This window comes from Macaca nemestrina, chromosome 4, assembly GCF_043159975.1.
Source record: "Macaca nemestrina isolate mMacNem1 chromosome 4, mMacNem.hap1, whole genome shotgun sequence".
Taxonomy (NCBI): domain Eukaryota; kingdom Metazoa; phylum Chordata; class Mammalia; order Primates; family Cercopithecidae; genus Macaca; species Macaca nemestrina.
In genome coordinates, this window is record NC_092128.1 from 127,071,793 (window position 1) to 127,092,258 (window position 20,466).

Sequence of the window (20,466 nt, forward strand, 5' to 3'; positions counted from 1 at the left end):
ACCTCCACCTCCTGGTTCAAGCAATTCTCCATCTCAGCCTCCGATTTTTTGTTTTTTGAGGAACTCCTGTAGTTTGCTGTGATGGCTGTATTAATTTATATTCCCACAAACAGTGCATAAGCGTTCCCTTTTCTCCACACTCTCACCAATACTTGTTATCTTTTGTCTTTTTGATAATAAGCCATTCTAAAAGGGGCGAGTGCTCTCTGATTGTGGTTTTAATCTGCATTTCCATCATGATCAGTGATAAGCATTTTTTCATATCTCAGATGGCCATTTGTATGTTGTCGTTTTTTAGAAATAAATGGGAAAATTTGAATTTAATTTTCTGTGAATGAGAATATCTATTCAGGACATTTGTTCATCTTAAAATTGGGTTACTTGTTTTCTCGTTGTTGAGTTCCTTATATATTTTGGATATTAGTCCCTGATATGGTTTGGATTTGTGTCCCCCAACCAAATCTCATGTTGAATTGGAAGGCGACTGGATCACAGGGTGGATTTCCCTCTTGCTGTTCTTGTGATGAGTGAATTCTCACGAGATCTGATGGTTTAAAAGCATGTGGCACTTTGCACTCTCTCCTCCTGCTACATGAAGAAGGTCCTTGCTTCCCCTTGGCCTTCTGCCATGCTTGTAAGTTTCCTGAGGCCTCCCAGTCATGCTTACTGTACAGCCTGTGGAATCGTGAGTCAATTAAACCTCTTTTCTTCATAAATTACTCAGTCTCAGGTAGTTCTTTATTAGCAGTGTGAGAACAGACTAATACAGTCCCATATCAGATGTATCATTTGCAAACATTTTCTCCCAATCTTTGGTTTTTCTCTTCATTTGATTGTTTCCTTTGCTGTGTAAAGCTTTTTAGGTTGACGCAACCCTATTTGTTTACTTTTGCATTTGTGGTCATATCCGCAAGAAATCTTTGTCTAGATAAATGTCATGAAGCATTTTCCTCTCTGGTAGTTTTATAGCTTCAGGTCTTCTGTTTAAGTCCTTAATCCATTTTGAGTTGATTGTCCATTGGTGATTAACTCTATTTTTCAACCCCCCTCTTCTCCTCAGAGGTGGGGTGGGGTTTGGGGTTGGGACTTAAAGTTCAACCCTCTAATTACAAGGTAGGTTCCTTTAGCCACTAGCCTCCATCCTGAAGCTACGCAGGAACTTGGAGTCACCAGTCATCTCATTGGTTATGAATAGCAAAAGATGCTTCTATCATCCCTATCACTCAGAAAATGATGAGGGTTTTAGGAGCTCTGTGGTAGGAACTGGACATGAAGATCTACTCTGTACGATGTCAATATGTCTACGATGTTTACAATGTCAATATGTTCACAGTGTCAGTATGTCTCATTAATGGTAATATGGCTCATTAATGGCAATATGTCTCATTAACGGTAATATTTACCATTATCACTTGGTCAAGGTGGTATCTACTAGGTTTCTCTATGGTAAAAGTTACTATCTTTCCTTTTGTTGCTAATAAATATCCTGGGGGAAGATACTTTAAGGCTACCTACAGGATGGACGGCTCATGCCTGTAATCCTAACACTTTGGGAGGTGGAAGTGGGAGGATGGCTTGAGCCTAGGAGTTTGAGACCAGCCTAGGCAACATAGTGAGACCTTCACTATGAAAATAAAAAGAAAAAAATAGCTGGGTTTGGTGGTGAGTGTCTGTAGTCCCAGCTATTTGGGAGGCTGAGGTGAGAGGGTTGCTTGAGCCTGGAAGGTGGAGGCTACAATGAGCTGTGATCATGCCACTGCACTCCAGCAAGCCATGATCACGCCACTGCATTCCACCCTCGGTGAAAGAGTGAGACCCTGTCTCAAAAAAAAAAAAAAAAAAAAAGAAAAAAGATTATGTACATATCTTGCTTCTCAAACCCATTAATTACATCATCAGTGTATCTCATCTCATCTGCAACAATTATTAATGTGGTGTTTACCTAATGGTGTTCTTCTATTTCCCTCTTACTAATTTAGTATTGGAATTTTTCCATAAGGAAGAGCTGCTGCTTATCCCCTATTCATTCGTTTATTAGATTCTTTGTATCTATAGAGACTCATGAATATTATATTCTATGAATTAAAAGTCAAATACTTTTATTATTTATTTTATTGCACAAATTGTTCCAGCTTTGGCCATTACGAGACTCCTGTGTTATTTCAACCAGGCTTTCTCCTTTCTTAAGCACTTTCTCATTTCCTGGCAATGTAAGATGTTTCAGGCTCTTGCATTTTTCCTGCCCAGCCCTGGAATCAACAGTTTCTCCAAAGTGCCCTGGTTCCTTTTACTGGAGAAGAGGACTTAGAAACAAAGATTTGGGTGCTAGGTGTGCTTATTGCTACTGGGGTATCATTGCTTCTAGGCCCTCTTAGCAGACATAGCTAGGAAATATATAATATATATATATACACACACGCACATACTAACCATGTATATACACACATCGATTATGTGCATGTTTGTGTGTGTGTGTATATATATATATACACATATATATATTAAATACCATGAGTTCATACTGATATCCGATTCCAATCTAATACCACAAGGTTCACTTTAGTCTTCCCTTTTTCCTTACTGGTAACTTCCTTCTTCAACAGTAAAAAATTGGTGGCTCTCATTATCTACTTATTTGTTCAATTATGATATACATATAACATAGTTTTATAATAGAGTTGCTAACTCATACCCTTGTGAGAAACACAATTACTGACTTGATTACAGCATTTATGTGGAATTCTTTTCATCTTTAGCCTTACAGTACCCAGTTAAGATACTGTTTCCTAAAGTTATTTAAGGCTAGTTCTTTTCTTCCTCACCTCTTTCAGTGTGGTTACATCCTTCCTTTGTAATGTAGTTAGGTCCAATTTATTAGTGTTTAATAGTCTCCTCTATTTTTTATTGTATTTATTCTCAGGTGGTTTCTCTCATTGCGTTGGCTTCACTGCTCATCCTTTCTGAGCTACAGAAAAACATACAAATGTAACCACCCTCCTGGACAACCCCAGGTAGATGTCCCTCATATTTCTCAAGCCTAACATATCCAAAACTCATTCTCTCTCAAGTCTCTTGCCATTAATTTGCCATGCAGTAAGGCAGGTCAGAATGGTGACTCCACACCAAACCAATTGGGTTTGATTCCCAGCTCCATGACTTCAGCTGTATGAGTCTGGTTGGGTAAATTACTCAACCTCTCCGCCTTCCATTTCCTCATCTATAAAACTAGGAATAATAGTATCTACCCGTGGGTTTGTTGTGAAGATTAAGGAAAAGTGAAGATGTGTAAATATTTAGAATATAACAGCACAGGCCAGGTGCAATGGCTCATGCCTGTAATCCCAGCACTTCGGGAGACCAAAGCAGGGGGATCACCTGAGGTCGGGAGTTCGAGACCAGCCTCACCAACATGGAGAAACCCTGTCTCTACTGAAAATACGAAATTAGCCAGGCATGGTGGCGCATGCCTGTAATCCCAGCTACTCAGAAGGCTGAGGCAGGAGAATCGCTTGAACCCAGTAGGTGGAGGTTACAGTGAGCCGAGGCCATGCCATTGCACTCCAGCCCGGGCAATAAGAGCGAAACTGTCTCAAAAAAAAAAAAAACAAAAAACAAAAAAAAAGAATATAACACCACATAATAAGCAGTAGATAGAGAGATATATCTTAATTCTAACTCTTCTATCATATTCCCCATCTCAGTGAATAGCAACACCAAGCCTGAAACCTGAATGGCATCCTGAGCTCTCTCGTTCTTCCTTAGGCTCTCTATCTAATCAATGTCACATTCTGGTATACATATTCCCTTCAGTATATCGTGAATGTTTCTGGTCTTAATCTTCATGTCTAGTACGTTGGTTCAGCCACCATCATCTCTCACTTTGATTACTGCCATTCCCATCTAACTTGTCTCCTTGACTTTAGTCTAACCTTTTCTTCATACTGCAGCCAGAGTGATCTTTCCTACACCCCTCTCTATCATGGAAATACCCTCATTTTACTTTTTGGCAAATATTAAAACACAAATTTTAGTAAATATTAAAAAAATGAAAATCACCTATAATATCACCTAGAGATAACCAGTTACCTTATTTTTGGGATTTATCCTTTCAGGCTTTTTCCATGTATATGCATACAAGGATACACATGCATATACTATTAAATGTATAATTTTCTTTTTAGAAATCTACATTTTAATTGACAATATTGTGGATCTCACTTCATGACAGAAAACAAAAGTCAAAACATTCATTTTCTTAACAGATTCATAATATATTCCTTTGCATAGAATAACCAAAATTTATTTCATTATTAATAGACCTTTAGGTTGTTTTCTTGCTTCCTTGCTTGCTTTTATAGACAATAGCAAACACTGTTAGACATACAGTTTTTGAATGATTTTGCCTGATTAGTTCCTTAGGAAAAGTGTCATTGCAGGGTCAAAGAAAAGGCAAAGCACTGTCCAGGAAGGTTGTATCAATTTATATACTCATCACTGATATATGAGACCATTAACCATGTCAGGCTTTGTTCTTTTGAAATTCATAAACATATTTACATTGAGACAGAAATTTTTATATTTTTAGCTTTATTTTTTAAATGTATTACCCTTTCATGTCATCTGTCCATTTTTCCACTATTGTCTTTTTCTTACTGATTTACAAGAGGTCTTTAGACAGAAGATAGCATGAAGTTAGGGGATTAACTCAGCAGAACTGGATGGTCCAAACCCTGAACACTTCAAGGAAAGGTACCCTGGCCTGCCTCCTTGTGAGACAACCTCTAAAGCCCTGGAATATCCTACCAGTTAAGGGTGTCTTTGTTTGCCTAAGGCCATGGGACATGTCCAGATGTTAATGCTAACAAAGGGAACCTGTTATGTGGAAAACCGCAGGCCGTCTGGTAGCTCCTCCTCTGAAAGGGCTGGAGAATGAAGATCAGCCACAAGGGTGGTCAGCCAAGCCTACATGACTAGTGTTGGGGCTCAGAAAATGATACTGCAAATTAAAGGCCTCAAAAGCACAAATTTCTCTCTGGCCTTCTCCTGCCCTCCTTTCTCTCACGCCTCATTCTCCCCCAAGACTAGGCTTAGAAACTAGAATACCCCTTCCCCAAGGCAGGTCATAGAAACAACAACCCTTGGCCAAGCGTGGTGGCTCATGCCTGTAATCCCAGCAATTTGGGAGGCCAAGGTGGGCAGATCATTTGAGGTCAGGAGTTTGAGACCAGCCTGGCCAACATGGTGAAACCCTCTCTCTACTAAAAATACAAAAATTAGGCGGGTGTGGTGGCAGGTGCCTGTAATCCAGCTACTCGGGAGGCTGAGGCACGAAAATGGCTTGAACATGGGAGGCGGAGGTTGCAGTGAGCCGAGATCATGACACTGCACTCCAGCCTTGGCAACTAGCAAAACTCAGTCTCAAAACAAACAAACAAAAAACAAAACAAAACAACAACAACAAAAAAACAGGAACGCTTTTTCTCCAAAGCCAGTCATAAAACCTAAAAATATTACTCTAATTCCCTGCCTTCTGTATCATAACTGGCTATAAATAAATTATCTGACCTACCTTCTTTCATTGTAGGTCATAAGACCCTCATTCCATAGTGGTCCTACCGCACACTGGGTAGGAAGGAATACTTCCCAAAGAGAACAAGGAGAATCTGAACAGCCAGGCCTGGCTGCATTTCCCCATTCAATCTATAGCATGAGATCATACCCTTTTTGTCCAATCATATTTCTACACGGATGTCCACACCTAAACATAAACTGTATGTTTATGTTTCCCTGTACCTTTGGGTCTTCAGTCTGAAGGCTCCCATGTCACATAAAACTATGATCAAAGAGTCCGGGCACAGTGGCTCACACCTGTAATCCCAGCACTTTGGGAGGCCGAGGCGGGCAGATCACGAGGTCAGGAGATCAAGACCATCCTGGCTAACACAGTGAAATCCCGCCTCTACTAAAACTACAAAAAATTAGCCAGGCGTGGTGGCAGGCACCTGTAGCCTAAGCTACTAGGGAGGCTGAGGCAGGAGAATGGCATGAACCCAGGAGGCGGAGCTTGTAGTGAGCTGAGATTGCGGCACTGCACTCCAGCCTGGGTGACAGAGCAAGACTGCATCTCAAAAAACAAACAAACCAACCAACCAAAAACTCTACAATCAAATAAACTTGTATGACTTGTCTATTACTCTGCTTTTTTTTTTTTTTTTAAACAGTGTCACTCTTGTTGCCCAGAATGGCGTGCAATGGCGTGATCTTGGCTCACTGCAACCTCACCTTCCAGGTTCAAGCAATTCTACTGCCTCAGCCTCCGAGTAGCTGGGATTATAGGCTCCCGCCACCACACCCGGATAATTTTGTATCTTCAGGAGAGATGGGGTTTCTCTATGTTGATCAGGCTGGTCTCAAACTCCCGACCTCAGGTGATCTGCTCACCTCAGCCTCCAAAGTGCTGGGATTATAGGCGTGAGCCACCGCGCCCAGCCTATTCTGCTTGTGTGTGTGTGTGTGTGTGTGTGTGTGTGTCAGTGCTTTTCAGCAAACCTTCGGAGGGCAAAGGGGAAGTTATAAAACTATTTCAAATAAACTTGTTATGCTTTTCTCTTGTTAACCTGTGTTTTGTTATAGGGTTTTCTGTCATGACCCTTATGATAGGGAGAAAAGGGATCACCCCTACACCAGCCCCCAATTAAAACCCTGAACACCAAGCTAGAGTGAGCTTCCCTGGTTCTGTATGGCATGAACACAAATCTCTCACACATCGTTCCTGGGAGATTTTTTCTTTTTTTTCCTTTTTTTTTTTTTTTGAGACACAGTTTTGCTCTCGTTGCCCAGGCTGGAGTGCAATGGTGTGAACTCAGCTCACCGCAACCCATGCCTCCTGGGTTCAAGTGATTCTCCTGCCTCGGCCTCCCGAGTAGCTGGGATTACAGGCATGCACCACCACGCTCGGCTAATTTTGCATTTTCAGTAGAGAAAGGGTTTCTCCATGTTGGTCAGGCTGGCCTCGAACTCCCGACCTCAGGCGATCCACCTGCCTCAGCTTCCCAAAGTGCCAGGATTACAGGCATGAGTCACTGCGCCCGGCCTGTTCCTGGGAGATTTAAAGGTTATCAGTTAAATTCCAGAGAGAGAGAGGACAATGGGAAGCCTGCACTTGGTCTCTCCTGAACCTTGGAGCTTGCTCTATGTGCTTTTGTCTGTTGCTGTTTTCTTTTTTGAGATGGAGTCTCACTCTGTTGCCCAGGCTGGAGTGCAGTAGCAGAATCTCAGCTCACTGCAAGCTCCACTTCCCAGGTTCAAGCGATTCTCGTGCCTCAGCCTCCCAAGTAGCTGGGATTACAGGCACTTGCCACCACGGCCAGCTAATTTTTGTATTTTTAGTAGAGATGGGGTTTCACAATGTTGACCACGCTAGTCTTGATCTCCTGACCTCAGCTGATCCACCCACTTCGGCCTCCCAAAGTGCTGGGATTATAGGCGTAAGCCACCACGCTCAGCATGTTGCTGACTTTTAATCTGCATCCTTTCACTCTAACACTCTACCATAAATGCAACACAGTATTTGCTGAATTCTAGGAGTTCTAGCAAATCACTGAACCAGAGGTTGGTATTGGGGACCCAAGAACACAGACAGTAACCAACGACTCCCTTGTCAAACACACATACACATATAGTCTCCATTCCACCATTTGTCTTTTATTTTTGCTGCTTTCTAAAAGGAGTTAATTTGTAAAAGGTCTGCATTGTAAAATTTGTTTTTCCTCTCTGTAGAGGTCCTAAGTGTGCGTGAGGGTTTTCTTCTTTTATTCCTTATATAAGTTAAACACATTATTTTTTAAACTTAAGTTCCACACATTTTTTATATAAACTCAAAAGGGAAAAAACTTGGGAATATATGGAGTAAAATGTGAGGGCCCTTCAACACCTCTTTTTGTTTTGTTTTGTATTTGAGACAGAGTATCACTCTTGCTGCCCAGGCTGGAGTGCAATGGTGCGATCTCTGCTCACTGCAACCTCCACCTCCCAGGTTCAAGCGATTCTCCTGCCTCAGCCGCCCAAGTAGCTGGGATTACAGGCATAAGCCACCACATCCAGCCTCTCCTTAATATTTGATTCTCCTGTGTATCTGTGATACCAGGACAATTCTTCTTAGATCTTTATACAGAATTCCCTTAAGGGATACATTTTTTTCTTGTAATAATGATTTGAGGCAGTTTTAATCTTACAGAAGATTAGAATTTTCAACTCATTTTGATATTGTAACTATTATGGACTAAATTATATTCCATATAATTAATTCCATATAACATATTCCCCCAAATTAATATGTTGAAGTCCTAACCCCCAATGTGACTTTATTTGGAAATAGGGCCTTAAAGGTTGTATTTTTTTTTGGAGAGAGAGTCTCGCTCCCTTGCCCAGACTGGAGTGCAATGGCGTGATCTCAGCTAACTGCAACCTCCACCTCGCGAGTTCAAGCAATTCTCCTGCCTCAGCTTCCCAAGTTGCTGGGATTACAGGCACCCACCACCACACCCGGCTAATTTTTTTTTTTTTTTGAGACGGAGTCTCGCTCTGTCGCCCAGGCTGGAGTGCAGTGGCGCCATCTCGGCTCACTGCAAGCTCCGCCTCCTGGGTTCACGCCATTCTCCTGCCTCAGCCTCCCGAGTAGTTGGGACTACAGGCACCCACCACCATGCCCGGCTGATTTTTTTTTTTTTTTGTAGAGACGGGGTTTCACCATGTTAGCCAGGATGGTCTCCATTTCCTGACCTTATGATCCGCCTGCCTCGGCCTCCCAAAGTGCTGCACACCCGGCTAATTTTTGTATTTTTAGTAGAGATGGGGTTTCACCATGTTGGCCAGGTTGGTCTCAAACTCCTGACCTCAGGTGATCCACCTGCCTTGGCCTCCCAAAGTGCTGGGATTACAGGCGTGAGCCACTGCGCTGGGCCTGTAATTAAAGTTAAATAAGATCATAAAGGTGAGGTCTTAATCCAATAGCAATAATGTCCCCATAAGAAGACGAAGAGACACCAAGAGTGCATGCATACAGTGCAAAGGCCAGCAGAAGAAGACACAGAGAAAAGCCAGCTCCTTCTGCAAGCCAAGAAGAGAGGTTCACTGGAAACCAACAGGGCACAAACTTTGATTTTGAACTTACCACCTTTAGAACTGTGAGATATGACATTTCTGTGTTTGCACTCAGTCTGCAGTATTGTATAGCAGACTGAGCAGGCTACGACAGTCACCAAAGATGCATACTCTAAGGTAAAAATTAAAAGCATACTCTTCACAGTTGACATTTCCAATCAGATGAAAATGACACCAACATATTACAAGAACTGTAACTCATATACATTTATATAGTCCTCTTTTCTAATGAAATTCACATACAAATCTGCACTCAAATTAAACTGCTTTTTTGGGGTGAAAAAAAGTGCAAGGGTGTAAGGCAAAGCCAGATGCAATATCAAGATCATAAAGGGCTTTGAGGGCATCACTGAGGAACTAGAACATTTTCCTGATGGCAGCAGGGAGCTGCGCGCAAGTTTTCAGCAACAGAGTGACTTTCAACCAACCAACATTCATCACTGAACAGCTATCTATTTAGAACCTACTAACTGCTACAACCTACTAAGTGCTACAACCTGCCTTTTAAAAAATTATTATTATTATTATTTTACTTTTCTGTATCTTTCAAATGCCTCACAATTTAAGTTAAAAGAAATAGATCAGGCCGGGCACGGTGGCTCAAGCCTGTAATCCCAGCACTTTGGAGGCTGAGGTGGGCGGATCACCTGAGGTCAGGAGTTTGAGACCAGCCTGACCAATATGATAAAACTCCGTCTCTACTAAAAATACAAAAATTAGCTAGGTGTGGTGGCATGTGCCTGTAATCCCAGCTAATCGGGAAGCTGAGATAGGAGAATCATTTGAACCCAGGAGACAGAGGTTGCGGTGAGCGGAGGTCACACCATTGCACTCCAGCCTGGGCAACAGGAGCAAAACTCTGTCTAAAAAAAAAATCATTACATGAAAGGACATAATTAAGCGGGATTTGCTTAAAACATTTATTTTTTGAGACAAGGTCTGGTTCTATCGCCCAGGCTGGAGTGCAGTGGCTGGCTCACTGCAACCTTCATCTCCTGGGCCAAAGACATCTTCCCACCTCAGCCTCCTGAGTAACTGGGGACTACAAGCACACACCACCAAGCCCGGTTAATGTTTCTAGTTCCTTTTGTAGCAACAGGGTCTTGACATATTTCCCAGGCTGGTCTCGAACTCATGAGCTCAAGTGATCCTCCTGCCTCTGCCTCCCAAAGTGCTGCAATTACAGGCGTGAGTCACCGCAACCGGCCTAAACATTTTAAATGAAAAAATGTATGTATGTATGTATATATGGATATATATTCACTGCAGAAACTGTCAGGGCAGTGAAAGAATCTAGAAACATCTGACCGAACGCCATGGCTCACGCCTGGAATCCCAGCACTTTGAGAGGCCAAGCTGGGAGGATCACTTGCGCTCAGGAGTTCGAGACCAGCCTGGGAAACATGGTGAGACCTGGTCGCTAACTACAACAACAAAGAGTCGCGCGTGGTGGTGCACACCTGTGGTCCCAGCTACTGGGGAGGCCGAGGCAGGTGGAGCTTTTGAGTCCAGGCATTTGAGGCTGCAGTGTGCCATGATCGTGTCACTGCACTGCAGCCTGGGTGATAAAGTGAGATCCTGCCTCGAAACAAAAACATAAACAGAAACACATCTGAGTATACACACGCCTGCAAAATGTAATAAAAGTGTCACGCAATTCCGTGGAAAAGTGACTCAACGGATAACGGCAAGGCAATGAGAGAAAAAGGTAAATCCCTAACTAACCCCTTACCACAAATATCATACTCAATGAAATACAGATAAAAAGGAGAAAAAGAAAATATTTTTTCAATTCTTTAAACGTATTAAAAGAAAATAAAGGCGAACGTTTGCATAATCCTGAGATGAGGAAAAACTTTCCCCCAAAATGACACCTATGGACGCTTGCCCAAAAATAAATTGCGAATTTTTTTTCAGCCTCAGAGTCATTCGCAGATAGTAGAGGACAATGTGTCTGTAATATTGGAACGGGTAAGACCGTCCTATAAAAGACCAAAAATCCGAAAGGGACACGGGGCGGGTGACAGAAACGGGGACAGCGGGGACAGCGGCCGCCTCTCCCCCGGCCGCCGCCTCCCACCTCCCGCCTCCGCCTCCTCCCGGCGCGCACTCACCTCCGCAGACAAAGGGCGCTCCGGAAGGCTCCGCCCTCTGACGCCGCCGCCGCCGCCGCCGCCGCCAGGGTGGACCCGGGCGGGAGAAGGTGCCGAGGGCCCCACCGCCTGAGCCAATGACGCCCGGTGACTGGGCTCCTGGGGCCGGTCCAGCAGCCGGCGCGCCAGGACAGCTCTGACGACAGCCTCTCTGCAATGGCGGCGCAAGGCACTGGCCTCAGATCCCCAGTACGCATGCGCCGGCGGCGCCCGGAGCCTCCTTCCCTCATCACCGCCGTCATCGCCCGGGGTCCTGACTCCCACTAGCTTCCCCGGGTCTGCTTTTCATGACCCTGCGCCCTCGAGCCTTGCCAGGACTTTCCGGTCCGAGAGGGTCGAGGGGGACGGGCCGCGGACCCGTCCCTTGGTCCCTGCCAATCAGAAGCGTTGGACTGTCCGTCTCCATGGTGACGACACAAGCCTTGCTCTCAATCGTGGAACCACTCCTCCTTCCCATCAATTTCTTTTTTTTTTTTTTTTTTTTTTTATTGAGACGGAGTCTGGCTCTGTCGCCCAGGCTGGAGTACAGTGGCCGGATCTCAGCTCACTGCAAGCTCCGCCTCCCGGGTTTACGCCATTCTCCTGCCTCAGCCTCCCGCGTAGCTGGGACTACAGGCGCCCGCCATCTCGCCCGGCTAATTTTTTTTTTTTTTTTTGTATTTTTTAGTAGAGACGGGGTTTCACTGGGTTATCCAGGATGGTCTCGATCTCCTGACCTCATGATCCGCCCGTCTCGGCCTCCCAAAGTGCTGGGATTACAGGCTTGAGCCACCGCGCCCGGCCTTCCCATCAATTTCATATTGATAAAACTCAAAATATAATGATGATGATATTGGCCGGGCGCGGTGGTTCACGCGTGTAATCCCAGCACTTTAGGAGGCTGAGTTTGGTGGATAACTTGAGGTTCAAGACCAGCCTGGCCAACATGGTGAAATCCCCGTCTCTAATACACATACAAATATTAGCTGGGCGTGGTGACGGGCGCCTGTAATCCCAGCTCTTCGGGAGGCTGAGGCAGAAGAATTGCTTGAACCTGGGAGGGGGAGGTTGCAGTGAGCGGAGGTTACATCATTGCACTCCAGCCTGGGCAACAGAATAAGACTCCATCTCAAAAAAAAAAAAAAAAAGATAATGATCTCATTATATCATTATATAGTAATGCTACTGATGCAAAGAATGGAATTTTTCTTTTTTTTAGGCGTAACATTTTGCTTAATTGGAATTCAGAGTTAGTGAGTTTTGTTTTGTTTTGTTTTTCAGACAGGGCCCTGTTCTGTCGCCCGGGCTGGAGGGCAGTAGTGCCATCATGGCTCACTGCAGCCTTGAACTCCTGGGCTCAAGCATCCTCCCGCCTCAGCCTCCCAGGTAGCGAGGACTACAGCAACCCTGAGCCACTGTGCCCCGCTAGTTTTTAAAACATTTTTGTAGAGATGGGGATCTCACTATGTTGTCCAGGCTGGTCTAGAACTCCTGGGCTCAAGGGATTCTTACTCCTCAGGCCCCCCAAGGTGCTGGGATTACAGTCGTGAGCACTGTGCTAGGCCCCAGAGTTAGTGTTCATCAGCATCAAAATTGTGTACATCTGTTTATACCAGTTATAATGAGATTTTACATATTTCATCTTTGAAAATGTTTTTAAGATAGATACATACTGCCAAATACTGATCATCCACGAACATATGATTTAACTTGAGTATATTCATTGCTTGGAAGACATTTATAGAGTTCTGTTATATTCTTCTCTTGAAATTTGCACTTTAGCATGTCATTATATGGCAGATTAATCACTTCCAATTGAAGGTTAGGTGGGAACTCCTCAACTGCACAGTTACAGGGATATCGAAATATAGAAATGTGCTTTGCATTTGCATAGAGGTCCAAAAATGCTACCAGAACTATAGATTGAGCATGGAAAATACAGCCACTGCTAATTTTGAGTAGGGATGGTGATCTTGCTTCCAGTTTTAACTTTAGACAGCACTGAAAGTATATAAAGCAGCTTGATATTACTTGTGATTCAATGTGGTCATTGAAATGACTTTATGATAGTATAAGTTATAGGTTACTTTAGCCTTGTAATTTTAGTTTGAATTCATTAAGTAATATTATCAAGTCTGCAGCAAAAGCTAATTTCCGAAGCCGTTTGGTGTTTTACAAGTGGTTGGGGGTGGTTCTTTTCATTTAGAAAAAAATTTAATCTCAGCCCTGAGCTAAAAACAAACATCTTGATAAATCTTTACCACTGTCAAGGCATCAAACTGCTGTGTTGTACGAAAGTCAGGATATTTAGCTTCTATTTCTGACAATAATTCATGAAACTGACAATGGCTAAGTTAACGAGAGCAAATGAAGCTCTCTGTTGGCATTACTGGTTCAATAGCCTATGGCAGACCCAAATATTTTCCACAAAGTACCTGCTTAGCAAATTCCACTTGAGTTGTGCTGTGGTTTGAATGTGTTCCCCCCAAAGTTCACGTGTTGGAAATTTAATTCCCAATGCTGCAGTGTTGGGAGGTAGGGCCTTTAACAGGTGATTGGGTCCTGGGTTAAGCACTCATTAATGGATTAATGGTGTTATGGAGGGAGTTAGTTTTCTTAGGAGTGAAGTAGTTCTTATGAGAGCAGGTTGTTATAAAAGTGAGCTTAGCTTATTCTTGCAGTCTCTTCTGCATGCATGCTCACTTTCCCTTCACATTTTTGCCAAGTTATGATACAGTATAAAAGCCCTCACCAGAAGCTGTCACCATGCTCTTGGACTTCCCAGTTTCCACAACCATGAGCCAAAATGAACTTCTTTACTGTATAAATTACTTGGTCTGTTTTCTGCAAACTGACTAAGATAAGGTTATATAAGGTTGATGTAAAAGCAATTGTAGTTTTTGGCATTAAAAGTAATGGCAAAAACCACAATTACTTTTGTACCAACCTAATAATACATTAGGGTTTTCTTAACTTCTTTAAAAATATTCTTGCCTGACCAGGTGTGGTGGCCCACACCTGTAATCCTAGCACTTTGGGAGGCTAAGGTGGGCAAATTGCTTGAGCTCAGGAGTTCAAGACCAGCCTGGCTAACATGGCAAAACCCCATCTCTACAAAAAAATACAAAAATTAGCCAGGCATGGTGGTGTGAGCCTGTAGTCCCAGCTACCTGGGGGACTGAGGCAGGACTCTAGTCTGGGTGACAAAGTGAGACTTTGCCTCAAAAAATAAATAATTAAAAAATAAAAATATTCCTCCCTGAAGTTGTTCTATTGTACACGAACTATTTATAAAAGCAAATTCTTCAGTTACTTTGAAATTTGAACTGACTCCTAAATAAACGAACAAAAATTGAACGGTATTGGTGGCATATGTTGACTCATTAAGAGCCAAACAAATGTACTTTAGTTGGATCCTTGTTTTCAGTTTTAATCTTTGTAGGAAATTCAGGGGTAAGAAATCCAGTCTGCCAGCCGGGTGCGGTGACTCAAGCCTGTAATCCCAGCACTTTGGGAGGCCGAGATGGCTGGATCACAAGGTCAGGAGATCGAGACCATCCTGGCTAACACGGTGAAACCCCGTCTCTACTAAAAAATACAAAAAACTAGCTGGGCGATGTGATGGGCGCCTGTAGTCCCAGCTACTCGGGAGGCTGAGGCAGGAGAATGGCGTGAACCTGGGAGGCGGAGCTTGCAGTGAGCTGAGATCTGGCCACTGCACTCCAGCCTGGGCGACAGAGCAAGACTCCGTCTCAAAAAAAAAAAAAAAAAAAAAAAAAAAAGAAATCGAGTCTGCCCTGTGTACTTGTGAGTTCTGCATCTGTGGATTCAACCAACCACAGAGCAAAAATATTTGGGAAGAAAATGGATGGTTGTATCTATACTGAACATTTACAGACTTTTTTTTTCTTTTGATTATTCCCTAAACAATGCAGTATACCAACTGCATACATGCTATGTATTATATAGCTTTTACATTGTGTTAGGTATTATAATCTAGAGAAGATTTAAGGTGTATAAGAGGATGTGCATAGGTTATATGCAAATATGATGCCATTTTATATCAGGATTTTGGTATCCAAGGATGTCCTGGAAACAATCCTCCGTGGATACAGAAGGACGACTGTATTCCACTTCAAGTTTTCTAATTTTTCTGATTGTTGCTCCCTCACACAATTATCGTGATACTCTCTGGCCTGCATTCAGCTTGTGGGTGGGATCTAAAGTGAGTGGATGGTTTGGCAGATTCCTTGCAGGTTACAATTAACACTCTAGTAGTTCCGTAAGTAAAAACTTCAGGTATGGTGTCATTCAGTTGACTCTTTTGTTTCGAGTCTTGCAAGGACCAAATTAAATGTCAGCAGGGCAGTGTTCCATGCTGGAGGCCCTGGGCATGAAACTACTTCCAGTCTTAATCGGATTGTTGACAGAATTGAGTTCCTTGCCATAGTAGGACTAAAGTCTTTCCTTGCTGCCTGCCACCAATAACTGATCTTTGCTCCTTGTATTAGTTTGTTCTCATACTACTATAAACAACTACCTTAGGCTGGGCGTGGTGGCTCATCCCTGTAATCCTAGAAATTTGGGAGGCCGAGGCAGATGGATCACTTGAGGTCAAGAGTTCGAGACCAGCCTGACCAACATGGTGAAACACCATCTCTATTAAAAAGAAAAAAAAAAAGAACTACCCGAGACTAGGCAATTTATGAAGAAAAGAGGCTCATGGTTCATAATTGCACAGGCCATAGAGGAAGCAAGGCTGGGGAGGCCTCAGGAAACTTACAATCATGGTAGAAGGTGAAGGGGAAGCAAGCACATCTTACATGGCAGGAGCATGTAAGATGCTTATTTTTTTATTTTTTATTTTTATTTTTTTGCTAAGCATGGTTGGGGGACAGGTGAGGCCCCCACAGCTTTTGCTGGGACACACTTTTAAACAAGCGGTCTCAGGAGAACTCTATCACAAGATGGTACTAGATACATGGTGCTAAATCATTAGAAACCACTTCTATGAGCCAATCACCTCCCACCAAACCCATCTCCAACACTTGTGGTTACAATTCGACATGAGATTTTTGCAGGGACACAGATCCAAACCATATTTCTCTAGAGGCCGCCCACATTCCTGGGACTGTTTTCCATGTGAGCCCCTCCCTCTCCAGCCATAGCCGGTCAAGTCCTTCCTGTGCTCTTAATCTCTCTTACTTCTGCTGCATCTCACTGAGCTAGCCTTGGTCTTTTTTTTTAAAAGCACCAGGGTGACTCCTGATTTTAAAAAATAACGAGGTGTAGACTCAGCCATTTTTTGCCTTGGTAAATTGAGTTTTTATTTTATTTTATTTTATTTTTTATTTCCATAGGATTTTGGGGAACAGGTGGTGTTTGGTTACATGAGTAAGTTCTTTAGTGAGATTTTGGTGCACCCATCACCCGAGCAGTATACACTGTACCCAATTTGTAGTCTTTTATCCCTCACCCCCCTTCTACCCTTTCCCTTGAGTCCGAAAGTCCACTGTATTGTTCTTATGCCTTTGCATCCTCATAGCTTAGCTCCCATTTATGAGTGAGAATATACAATGTTTGGTTTTTCCATTCCTGAGTTACTTCACTTAGAGTAATAGTCTCCAATTCCATCCAGGTTGCTGTGAACGCCATTATTTCTTTCCTTTGTATGGCTGAATAGTATTCCATGGTATATACATACCACAATTCCTTTTTTTTTTTTTTGAAAAGGAGTCTTGCTCTGTCATACAGGCTGGAGTGCAGTGGTGCAATCTCTGCTGTCTGCAACCTCTGCCTTCTGGGTTCAAGACATTCTACTGCCTCAGCCTCTCAAGTAGCTGGGAGTACAGGCACACACCACCACACCCAGCTAATTTTTGTATTTTTAGTAGAGATGGGTTTTTGCCATGTTGGCCAGGCTGGTTTCGAATTCCTGACCTCAGATGATCTGCCCGCCTCAGCCTCCCAAAGTACTGGGATTACAGGTATGAGCCACCATGCCCAGCCACCACAATTTCTTTATCCACTCATTGATTGATGGATATTTGGACTGTTTCCATAGTTTTGCAATTGCGAATCGTGCTGCTATAAACATTATACCAAAAAGATACTTGCACACACATGTTTATAGCAGCACAATTCGCAATTGCAAAACTATGGAAACAGCCCAAATATTTCCTCTGGGTAGATATCCAGTAGTGGGATTGCTGGATCAAATGGTAGTTCTGCTTTTAGTTCTTTAAGCAATCTGGGCAGTTTTCCATAGCAGCTGTACTAGTTTACATTCCCACCAGCAGTGTAGAAGTGTTCCCTGCCCACTGCATCCATGCCAACATCTATTTTCTTTTTTTTTTTATTATGACCATTGTTGCAGGAGTTAGGTGGTATCTATCACATTGTGGTTTTGATTTGCATTTCCCTGATCATTAGTGATATTGAGCATTTTTTCACACGTTTATTGGCCATTTGCGTATCTTCTTTTGCGAACAGACTATTCGTGTCGTTAGCTCATTTTTGATGGAATTGTTTGTGTTATTCTTGCTAATTTGTTTGAGTTCCTTGTAGATTCTGGATATTAGCCTTTTGATTCAGACATCTCATGCCAGGGTAGGAGCGAAAATAAATGGAGCACCTATGAAGATTATAAATATGCCCACAGGATGGCGGTAGGGAGCGGTAAAATTGAGTTAAAACTCGCTTTGCAATCTGAAATCCTAGAGTCTTTTTCCTTCCTTTAAAGTTCGAGGCATGGGCTGTGCCTTGTTATTGATGTCCTCTGCAGAACTGGAAATAGTATAATCAGTCTTGGTGAGTGATTGTGAAAGTAATGAATTTTTTTCATTTTTGAGACGGAGTCTTGCTCTGTGGCCCAGGCTAGAGTGCAGTAGTGCGATTTCGGCTCACTGCAACCTCCGCCTCCCAGGTTCAAGCGATTCTTCTGTCTAAGCCTCTGGAGTAACTGGGATTACAGGCGCCTGCCACTGCGCCTGGCTGATTTTTGTATTTTTAGTAGAGACGGGGTTTCACCATGTTGGCCAGGCTGGTGTCAAACTCCTGACCTTAGGTGATCTGCCCACCTCGGCCTCCCAAAGTGCTGGGATTACAGGCGTGAGCCGCCGCGCCCGGCCAGAAATGAATTTTTTAAAGTGCACTTACAAAGGTCCAGGATATAGTGTCCCAAATATTTTAAAAACAAAAACCCCAAACAAGAATGAATAACTCATTAGTAAATAGTTACAATTTGGCATCATTAACTGGCATACAGAAGCTGCGATGGTGAGAATCTTAAAAGATTGAGTTGCTGCCAGGCGTGGTGGCTCATACCCCTAATCCCAGCACTTTGGGAGGCCGAGGTGGGCGGATTACCTGAGGTCAGGAGTTCGAGACCAACCTGGTCAACATGGTGAAACCCCGTCTCTATTAAAAATACAAAAATTAGCTGGGCGTGGTGGCGGGTGCTTGTAGTCCCAGCTACTCTGGAGGTTGAGGCAGGAGAATCGCTTGAACCCGGGAGGCGGAGGTTGCAGTGAGCCGAGACTGCGCTGCTGCAATAACATATTGAGTTAGTTAAGACAGGAGCACAGGAAATCACAGTGTGGAAGAACAGAAGGACATTAAATAAAGTGGCAGCTAGAACATTTTGAGGAACACATTTCAAGAGAGTTCCTTTTTGAAAAGGACCAGCCAGGGACTCAGCTGTCCTTGGTGAAAGAAAGGGTCTCCTAAATGTGATCTTTGCAAAAAATGATTTTAGAAACATTTGAGAATTTCTAAGATTTCTATTCTTTTCAAGTTCACACTCAGCAGTCAAGAATGTCCAGAAGTTTCCTGTCTCCATCTGTGATGATATTCCAAAAGGTCTTCCGTGAAGGGTTAGAACCTCCAAAGGATGGTTAAACAAAGTAACCCTCTGAGGCTCACTTCAAACTGGAGAAGTCAAAGTATTAATAGAATCACCTGGAAGACCCTTATAATTAAACTGTGTCCCTGGGCCCAACCATGAAACTATTTTCAAAACAGTCATTTTGGCTGGGAATGGTGGTTCATGCTCATAATGACAGCGCTTTGGGAGGCCGAGGAGGGTGAATCGCTTGAGCCCAGGAGTTTGAGACGAGCCTGGGAAACATAGCAAGATCCCATCTTTACAAAAAATTTTAAAAATTAGCCAGGCTTGGTGGGGCATGCCTGTAGTCTCAGCTACTTGAACTTGGGAGGTTGAGGCTGCAGTGCACTGCGCCTGCACTCAGCCTGGGAGATAGAGTGAGACCCTGTCAGGAAAAAGAGAGAGAACAAGAAAAAAGGGAGGGAAGGGGAAGGAAGGAAGAAAGGAAGGCAGGAAGGAAAGCAGACAAATCCAATTTCTTAAAAAGAAACATTTAATAGGGACTTATGAACAGAAGCCATGTCTGTGTTTTGGGCAGTGGTGAGACAAGATGGTGGATCCCAGCATCATCACCCTCTTGACCCAGGGCTTTGTATACCATAGGGAAAGGGTGATTCAGAAGGGTTGGGCTGGACAATTAAAGTGTGATAGCATCAGGGTTGTTTGACCCAACAGCAGGACTTACAGAAAGCACCTGCTCTTACACAAGGAATAACAGATAAACTGGAAATCTTAGAGGTCTTTCTGGAACAGGGGATAATCAGAAACCAATATGGCGGATTGGTTTCCAAGATGGAGTTACTTTAGCCCCACACTTTTCAAAATAAATTCCACCTGCTGCTTCTCACTTTTTAATGCAGCTATCAGAAAATTTTAAATTACGTGCGTGGTTCACCTTATGTTTCTACTGGACAGAGCTAGTCTAGAGTATGTCAAGTGCCTGTTTATATCTGTCCTTGCACCTCTTTTCTGAATCAATTTTCTTCAGGCCACCTGCAAAATTGACATGATACACCTGGGCATGGTGGCTCATGCCTGTAATCCTAGCACTTTGGGAGGCCAAGGTGGGCAGATCACCTGAGGTCAGGAGTTCAAGACCAGCCTGGGCCAACATGGTGACACCTCATCTCTACTAAAAATACAAAAATTACCTTGGTGTGGTGGCAGGTGCCTGTAATCCCAGCTACTCGGGAGGCTGAGGCACAAGAGTTGCTTGAACCTGGGAGGCAGATATTACAGTGAGCCGAGATTGCGCTACTGCACTCTAGCCTGGGCAACGAGAGAAAA

At 43.4% G+C, this 20,466-nt stretch overlaps 1 protein-coding gene across 2 annotated transcripts in view; it reads right to left on the minus strand.

The window, feature by feature from the left end:
- The window catches only part of LOC105463720 (zinc finger protein 713), a 58,891-nt gene extending 47,198 nt beyond the window's left edge, over positions 1 to 11,693 (minus strand). For both annotated transcript variants that reach the window (XM_071095216.1, XM_071095215.1), the window contains exon 1: positions 11,277 to 11,693. The gene's annotated coding sequence lies outside the window, so the exon portion shown is untranslated. The remainder of the gene's footprint in view (positions 1 to 11,276) is intronic.
- Positions 11,694 to 20,466: the final 8,773 nt, after the last annotated feature.